A 9552-nucleotide genomic window follows, 5' to 3' on the forward strand; every position below is an offset into this window, starting at 1 on the left:
CAATGCTGAAAGGTATATCCAAGTTCTAGAATAACATATGCTCCCATCCAGACGTCGTCTCTTTCAGGGAAGACCTTGCATTTTTCAACATGACAATGCCAGACCACATACACAGCAAAATATGGGGACCCAAAACAACTCTATGGGTGTTAATTTCAACACTTTGAAAGTGTCTCATGGGGTCCACTCAAAACAAAGTTAAATCAACACTTTCAAAAGGGTTGGCACATTGACACCGAAGTAAGGGTTAATTTAAACTCTGGGCAGAGTTAAAAAATTTAACTATATTTAACACCGCCTGGTGTAATATATTGTTATTTTATTCAACTCTCTTGAGTGTAAATATGGTAAAAAGGTCAAATAGACTGTAAATTACAAAAGAAAAAACATTTTATTTGAAAACATTCACCACTTCAACAATTCATTCAGTTATTAAAATGCAACAATGTCAAATATGCTTTAAATGTTTTATTAGTACAGACAGTATCAACAAAATATGTATGACCAGTGCTCAAAAAGGCTGTTTCAGTCCTTTGGTCCAAACTTGATGTTATCAGAGCAATTTGAAAGTTCAATATATCGTCACTCATAGTTTACATCTGAACTCATAGTTTTCTTCTGAAATTACATTTTAAACAACTTGGCTTGCAAATCTTTCACTTCTGGTGTTTCCTTGGTCCTCCATATTAAACAGAGCAGTTTAAATGAAGGTATAAATGCTGTAAACTTGTGTGAAAACAAACTGGAGCTAGGAAATCTCATCAAGCATGTCCTGTGAATGAAGTGCTTCCCAGCCACAGGATGACCTTTTTATCCATGACGATGTAGTAGCTGCTGATCGCTCGTCTGGTGGTTCCTGATGCACGGATATACTGTAGGGTGATGCTCATCTCAGAACTCTTCAAAACTCCAGCATGACTAAGAAAAATGTTTGAAAACAAATTGCAATCAAATTCTATGATATATTTAAAAGAACATTTAAAGTAAATAAAACATTCAAGAAATCTAAACTCACCTTTTGAAAATCTTCATGATGATCCACAACTTGACTCTCCCAGCTGGTTGATGTGACAGGATATGGAAAAGTAGAAAAAAACACATACATCACTGTTGGATCTCCAAAAACAATTAGGTTAACCACTATGACTAGAACTGGAAAAACAGGCAGCTGTCTGTCCAGAATCCTGAATTTAACACAACACTTGGAGCAAAATTTAGAGGAGCTTAAAATCTTTTATATTTTAGTGATGCTGACTTCCCCAAAATATTGGCCACAGTGTAAAAAATATTCATAAACTTCATAAACAACAGTTTTCTGTAAGCGTGTGCGTGCGTGCGTGCAAGTGTGTGCGTGTTTCTTTACCAGATTCAACTTGTTAGGCCCTTTCAGGTCCAGTATTGAGGCCACCTTTACTGGAGTCTAGCAGATGTTTCAGGTCCAAATATAACCTAAAATATTAGGATAAGCAGAAGAGGAAAAGTGCAAAGTAAAGAGCAAAACATTATTTAAGTAACAGTTCACCCACAATACAAAACTTATCACCTTCATGTCATTCATTATTCTTTAATGCTCTAATACCCTCTCAGCTTATTGTGAAACAAATACAGAACTTTATCAAACATACCTTCATTATTATCACCACATATGACCAAGAAGGTGTGCTTGGTCATTTCACCAACTCTGGAAATACACCATCCGTCTCTAATCAGCCACCGTCACAGGGTCTTGTGTTATTGTATAGAGAACTGTGGCTGTTAAAAAACAACAAAAAAATAGTATCTAACACATATGCATAACCTTCAGATAAAAAGGAGAGATGAACATCACAAAGTATGCCTCACACTTTTTCAGATATCTTTTGATTCAGATGTTGATTATTGATAATAAATCTACAAATCAAACCTGTATCATCATTAGGCTGCTCAAATATGAATCAGTTGATTAATTTTACAGACAGGTGGCTGTTTACAACGCACTAAATTGTCTTTAATAAAACGGAAATGTTGTGCACAGTACATGCTAAGTTTAGCCTATAGTTTTAAGCACAATATCATGCGGGAGAAAAAGCTTGACTAAGATGTTCCTGACTACATAAATAGCCTAACTTACTAACGTCAGACATCCCGAGTTGGGAAAAGTCATTTTCGGGGGATACAGAGTTGATTTGCGTGAGGTAGCGGGAGAAATGAGAACCTAAAGAACAATGGGATGAGTTGCGCGCGACGTACCTAAAGAACGGTGGGGGTGACTTGCGCGGGACGTACCTGAAGAGCTGGGAGGGATGCGGTGGAGAGGGGTGTGCAAAGTGTTTAATGACCGGGCGGGAGACGCGCGATTTCCGGGAGATTATCATTCATTTGCGGGCATCTACTTGGGCATCTGGGAGTCTCTGTGCATTTGCGGGATAACGTTAATGTTAGTCCCACAACTTCCGGGAGACTTCTGTAACCTTAAAAGTCTGCGAAAGTGCAAACGCGGTCATTTAAAGACATTAATGTTAACATTCCGACTTTATTGGTTGTCAACGCTTAATATAATTCAAGCGTACGTTATCACGCGAGTCTATGGACTAACGGTATATGGACGGCCACGAATGAACCAGTTTAAAAGGGCCGCGGTGTTTAAAACAACCAAATTAACGTACACGAATAACAAACAATCATATGTTTTAGTCAGGAAGCCTTTTACAAGTAAGCATATGTTCATTTACTCACCAGATATGTTTTAGAAACTCTCCAGAGCTTATGGAAACCGTCCTGTGTTGCCGTTAGCATCCGGGCAGAGTAGGCTAACGTAACGTTAGGCTGCTCCGGGGTTTCCCTCGCTAGTTTGCTTCGAATTAAAGGAGAAGTGTCGATTTTATTTTACAGATGGGTAACAACGCACAAAATGGCATTAAGCGTGACAGAAATGTGTTGAACATGTACATTTGATGTTTTTATGCACTATGTATGCGTGAGCATATATAAAACATTCTTGAAAAGAAGTGAATAGTAATGCAGTTAAGCTAGATACACAAACGACCATGAATGAACCGCAGAAGATTAAAATTGTCACTCCATTCTAAAGTTATTAACTTAACAATATGTTTACAACTGTATTTCCTTAGAGAAAGTCAGTAAAATACCAACATTTAGGTAGTTTGACTCACCAGTTGCTGTTCTAAACCTCAGATGGAAAATGGCGTCTGGAAAATTCTTCAGTGACTGGGGCTGCATGAATTCCCGGATGTTGGAAATAACACCACCAAGTGTAGAAAAGATAACTCCTTGATTTCGCACTGAATAAAATCAATTCTAACTCTTATTATATTCATTTATCAAAATCTAACTCTTTAACGTCAACACTTTACTCTGAAATGCTTCAACACCGAGAATTTAACTCAGATGAATTTGCTGTGTACTGCATCAATTACAACATCATGGATGAGTAGAAGAAGGATCAAGGTACTGAATTGGCCAGCCTGCAGTCCAGATCTTTCACCAATAGAAAACATTTGGCGCATCATAAAGAGAAAGATGCGACAAAGAAGACTTAAGACAGTTGAACACCTAGAAGCCTGTAATAGACAAGAATGGGAGAACATTCCTATTCTTAAACTTGAGCAACTTGTCTCCTCAGTTCCCAGACATTTGCAGATAGTTGTAAAAAGAAGAGGGGATGCCTCACAGTGGTAAACATGGTCTTGTCCCAACTTTTTTGAAATGTGTTGATGCCATGAAATATAAAATCAACTTATTTTCCCCTTAAAATTATATATTTTCGCAGTTAAACATTTGACATGTCATCTATGTTCTATACTGAATAAAATATTGAAATTTGGAGATTCCACATCATTGCATTCAGATTTTATTCACAATTGGTACAGTGTTCCAACTTTTTTGGAATCGGGTTTGTAAATTGTTTGGAAAATTACAGGATTTTATCTCTTTAATTGCTAAATTCATGAATGAGTTTATTGATTTGGTGAAAAAAAAAAACACAATCATGTATTTTCAATGTTAAAATTGTGGACTGGCTATTTTTTATTTATTTATTTCGTTTGATTAGTCTTGGACTGTGGAAAATTGGCAACAGCATCATCTTTGATTCATTGTTCAATTTTGTGCAGCAAGATCTTATTATTTTTTTCCTAATTTACAGTTGATGGCTGTTTTCGCACCATTGACTTCCATTATAACCATATTTTTTGATTGCAAAACCATGGCACTATATAATCATGCATTTTTGATTATTGCTAGTTTTCCCTCAAGGTCAAATTTGTAATTTTAACTGTTGATCATCAGTTGGCACCACTGACCCTATAGATAGGCCTATGCTGAAAAAAGCTTAGTTTCTGGATTTTTTTTATGGAGTACAACAGCAAATTAAAGTTTGTATGTGTGTCTGTGAGTTTGTGAGAGTAACCTTTGGGCACTTACCTTGATGTGTCTGAGAAAATCAAAATATGAATTAGAACCACATAGAGTGAACGAAAACAAGGACTGTGTATTTATGCATCAGTTTGTAACAGTGAGTACATTTACATGGATAACAATAATTCAGACAACACTGATTAAGAGTCTACCATGTAAACAGTGATTTTAAATATTTTAATCTGATTAAGGTCATAAACGAACTTAAGAGAAATCGAATTAAGACATGGAGTATGCAGATTTTCGTTGCATCATTGAAGTGCATGTAAACACCTGGCAAACCAACTTTAAGGTGCATTTTCCGCCACCTACTAAATTGGAGTATGGAGCACAACATGGTTAGAAATCCTGAGGGATTTGTAAGGAATACTAGATTACTATTCAATAGAGGGGGTATATTAAGGGGAAATTGACTATGTTTAACTGTTTTAACACTTCAAAAAAAAAAAAAAAAAAAAAAAAAATATATATATATATATATATATATATATATATATATATATATATATATATATATATATATATTTGTGCTGATTGCTTATTTTTGCACATTCAATTAACACATGGAATACCGTTTCAGGGGGACCACATTTTTCAGTTACCATTTTCGTACTTTCCAATTTTAAATAAACATTGGCTTAATGCAGAGTGACCTGTTCGTGATCGGGTTATTATAAAAATAATACTAATAAAATAAATAAATAAATCATGTTCATTACCCAAAGTATGCTTTTGACATGTCTTATTTAGAAATAAGCCGGGGAACTTCTACCTGAGTTTAATGTCTACCTGAGTTCAAACTCCCCTCTCACCCTGCAAACGGTAGGGAGCCCCCGGCTCGAGCATCTCATAAGCTCAGGGCTCTCTCCAGGGACAGCATGCCAAACAAGCTTTGTTATCGATCATCAGCTAAATGTGAACTCTTGAAAGCTATACATCTATCCAATGTTAACTGTACAGCTTTCATTCCTCAACCAGCCAGGGGTGCGTTTCCCAAACAATGACGGAAACTCCCTGCTGAACTATCATAGTACGATGCATCGTTTGGAAAAAGAATGAAGTAGTGACGAGTGTTACCCAAAATGCATAGTTTCTCTGTCACAGACTCATCTCTTGAACCATGTTAGTTATAATGTAAAATGCCCATTGATGCTCTAAGTGACTACTTCTTGGTAAAAACATGCTCTCGCTTTCCATATAAACTGAAATATATGTAAATGACACATATAGGGTCTATGTTTTCATTACAAATATTATTGAGAATATGACATATCTATTAATATTATATATATATATATATATATTTGACATGCAGTGTCTTTGTCTAAGGTGCCATGACTTGATCTACACATTATATATAGGGTTGCTTATACTGAATACTTTGACATAAAATCGGTCACTAAAAATGTTCATTAAAGATTAATAAGTATAAAAAACCCGGAGTGTGTAATCAAACATTTGTTAGCTCAATCTATAAACTCTAATACTCTAATCATTTATTTAATTGTCGAATAAAGTACTGACAGACTTCCTAACTGCTAATTAAACTTACGTTGCTAAAATGCTTGAGCCCCGTTAATTGCTGCTTTCAGTTATTTTTATATTTATTATTATTATTATTATTATTATTATTATTATTATTATTATTATTATTATTATTATGTAGGATATTTTATTTATTTATTTTTTTAGACAAGTCTACTTTTACAATGTGACACTTGTAAACCACAAAAAAAAGTACTAACCAGCGGACCCATATCATATACAGTACAGATACTTAATAAATAACCTACTATAAATAAAAAGAATTAATGTATGTTTCTTGTTTTCACAAGCTTTGGAGATGTAACATTAATTCCATTTTTAAATAATAGGTCAACTATAGCTTTCGCCATGAGGCTGTGTTCAAAATGACATCACTGGTTTCAAAGTGCACTGCAAAGAGAGCACAATTGTAAACATGAAGATCGCTAAAACTGAACTGTAAAAGTAGTTAGAAAGCAAATTACACCTAAGACAGGTGACCTTCATGCTTTTTTTATTTTTAATATGTCTAACTTTGAATGTTACAAATGTTCTAAATGAATAGGGTATAGGGGGGGTAAGTGGGACTAAAACACAGCCAGTAACTTTCTAACTACAGTTTCAGAGGTGTAGTTGCGAGTGCTCAAGTTTGTGATGCAGTTTTTGAATGTTCGTTGAAGTGACGGATTTGGGAAACAGCAAATCAACAAACTATGTTAAAACAACAAAACAACTAACAACTGAACCTGCGACCTTAGATGGCTAACGATGGTTTTCAGAAACGCACCGCAGAATAGGATACAACAGACCGAGTCAAAGTGCAAATAAAAAAAAGTAAACCTACCGCTTCTTTCTTTTTGAATTGATTTATTTTTTCGTATGCTGTTTTTCTATGATACGAACCATAAACCAAAATGTAATTTATGGGGAAAACATTTATAAAGCACATTCTTAAAAGTCCCTCTGCAGCAAAGCTACAGTAAAGCACCAAACCTGCTTGTGTAATTTTAAGGTCGCAGAGGTTGAAAAACACTAACTCAAAATTTAATTACACATGTTTTTGTGAAAGAAACCATGGCTGACATTATAAATGGATCTCAAGGCAAAGCAGAAATGTGAAAAAGATGAAGAATACGGTCTCTCTAATTAAAAGGATTTGCATAAGAAAAAAAAAAAGATGGAGAATGACAACACATCTGAATGTTAATTTGTACAGAGTGTGCCTGTGCTTTTTGACCCTTCACAGAAATGAAATGACCAATGCTTGGTTTTAGTATTTTTTTTTTTATTAATATGTGCTGATACAGGGTCATACTGACCTGCAATGACGCAAACGCTTACATAAAATCATCCCTTTTTGGCCCAAACAGCTGTCAAAGCAATGACGGTGAGAAATAAAACACATTTCATTCTTGAATAAAAACAGTAAATCACATTAACCCTCCAGTTACACGGGATCCAGCTTCATAATAATAATAATAATAAAGAACAATTCCCAAAATTGTTAGGAAACAAATCAAAATAACTTACAATGACAGGATCATTACCCTGACCTTCTTATACAGTATCTCATCATATTTGATATCTAATACTGTCTTATCACACAACAGTGTACTTGTATGATAGTCCAACTCGAGAAGGCCTAATACATTCCAGGGTGATTTTTACCCTCTGCCCAGTTTCTCAAACTGCAACACCCCCCCACCCAACCCTGATGGGAAATGAGCACAATGATAAACTAAATCATTGAGGTTTTTTTTTTTTTTTTTTTTTTTTTTTAAAGAAACCTGCTGTATGATAAGGCTGAGATTCTTCTAGAAGACCGGTTTGTGATTGCCCATCATCTGAGCAATGGCCCAATTTGCCCCTCTGGGTTGAACATACAGTTATTACACAAACATACAGTCAAAGGCATGCCTAAAATAAGCTATAAAACAATCCATAGCTTGGTCAAACTTATGTAAAAATGCCTTTGCTTTACTTTTTTTTTTTTTTTTACACAGTACAAATAAAAAGACCCTTGTGTTTTGTGATCAAGGTAGAAACACCTATGTGGGAGGCTGTATTACCCAAAAAGCTCTGTGTTCTGGTGTCACCCTGCTTGACCAAGCCACTGCTTTAGACTGATTGACAGCTGGTTAATAGTTAACCGTATGAACCTCCCCACTGGGCTAATGTTTAACATACTCTCAAAACTTACAGTGCATGCGCTGTTCCTAGTGACCAATAACAAATAATACTATGCTATTAGTGTGTCAATGTCAGTTTAAAACTAATGTGAGCCTGTTTCAGCTACCCCTTTTTTCACTGGTACGGTGTTGTTTTTAAAATCAAATGTAGGCGGATCCTCACATTTCCTTTGAAAAAGGAAAAAAAAAATGATGGATTTGAGCTGTGAAATAGCCCTCTAAATCTCAACACAAAACTAAAATATTTAAGTCTGTCACACTTGACTGCCTCTATTATGATAATTTTTATGTCAATCTGAAGAAAAGCGTATAATTTAGTTCAATTTCCCTTTAAAATGGCAACACTTACCATTTTTGGAACCATAGTTCCAACTATGCTGTTGCATTTATTTTCAGCAATAAGTATTGAAGACTGGGTCTTACAGTGATTTGACCATAGTACATGGAGTTTTGGGTACTTCTTAACCCAGAAAAAGTCCATCTAAAAAAAATTATAATAATTAAAAATAGAATTAAAAAGTATCCAACAGAGGTCGCTTTCAAACCAAGCGGCATATTGTTGGACAAAAAAATAAAAAAATAAAAAAATAAATAAATAAATAAAAACAAACGTCTTACCCTAGGGCAAAATTTCCAGATGCATCGATCTCTATACAGATTTTAAGTCTTACATCGCATGGAATCATTTCCACATCCAAATGCTTCATCAGATGCCAAAAGTAAACAACAGATGGTGTTAATATACACTCACAGTGTGCTGTATGCTTTTAGCATTCATCTCCAAATCTCAGATGGTCAGACAGCAATTTAGCTTTTATGAATTGTTAAAGGAATAGTTCACCAAAAAAGACTAATTATCCAATAATATACTCACCCTCAAGACATCTTTGGTACATGATTTTCTTTTTCCTTACAGACAAACATATTGAGAGTAGCTTTAAATGTTATCTTAGCTCTTCCATGCTTTATGATGGAGTTTGGTTATACACCATCACCTCACGACCCATCAACCCCCACCCCCTCCCCCCATCCCCCCACACTTTTTTATTTTTATTATTTACAATGGATTTATGGGCTTTTTGATGCTTGATACTACCCAACACCATTATACAGCACGGAAGAGCCAGTATAAAATTTAAAACTACTCCAACTGTGACAGAACAAAAAGTCGCATACACAGAGGATGGCTTGAGGGTGAGTGAATCAGGGGGTAATTTACATTTCTTTGCAAAATATTTCTTTAAAATATTGCTGTTCAGGATTCTCAAGCTCAGAGAATGCACTGTACGCTGAGTGAGTTTAAAACGACTAGCTCAAATCAGTGATGTGAATACACAGTGGTCAAATTCAGATGTTCCCCAATAGTATTATCAGTAAAAGTGAGTAGATGCTTAGACTAGGAAACAACCATGCTCATCTCTAG

General features: G+C 35.2%; 1 long non-coding RNA gene across 2 annotated transcripts; it reads right to left on the minus strand.

Annotated features, from left to right (window-relative positions):
* Nucleotides 1-372: 372 nt before the first annotated feature.
* LOC137490759 (uncharacterized) lies at nt 373-3176 on the minus strand. 2 transcript variants are annotated; one of them, XR_015480170.1, is made up of 5 exons: nt 2716-3176; nt 1626-1752; nt 1364-1449; nt 1016-1058; nt 373-918 (listed from the first exon to the last, which is right to left on the minus strand). It is a non-coding gene; the product is annotated as an uncharacterized LOC137490759 (long non-coding RNA). The 2 variants fall into 2 exon arrangements; XR_015480171.1 differs by having other exon boundaries at nt 2266-3176.
* Between the last annotated feature and the right edge of the window lie 6376 nt (nt 3177-9552).

This window comes from Danio rerio, chromosome 3, assembly GCF_052040795.2.
Source record: "Danio rerio strain M-AB ecotype USA chromosome 3, GRCz13ab, whole genome shotgun sequence".
NCBI lineage: Eukaryota > Metazoa > Chordata > Actinopteri > Cypriniformes > Danionidae > Danio > Danio rerio.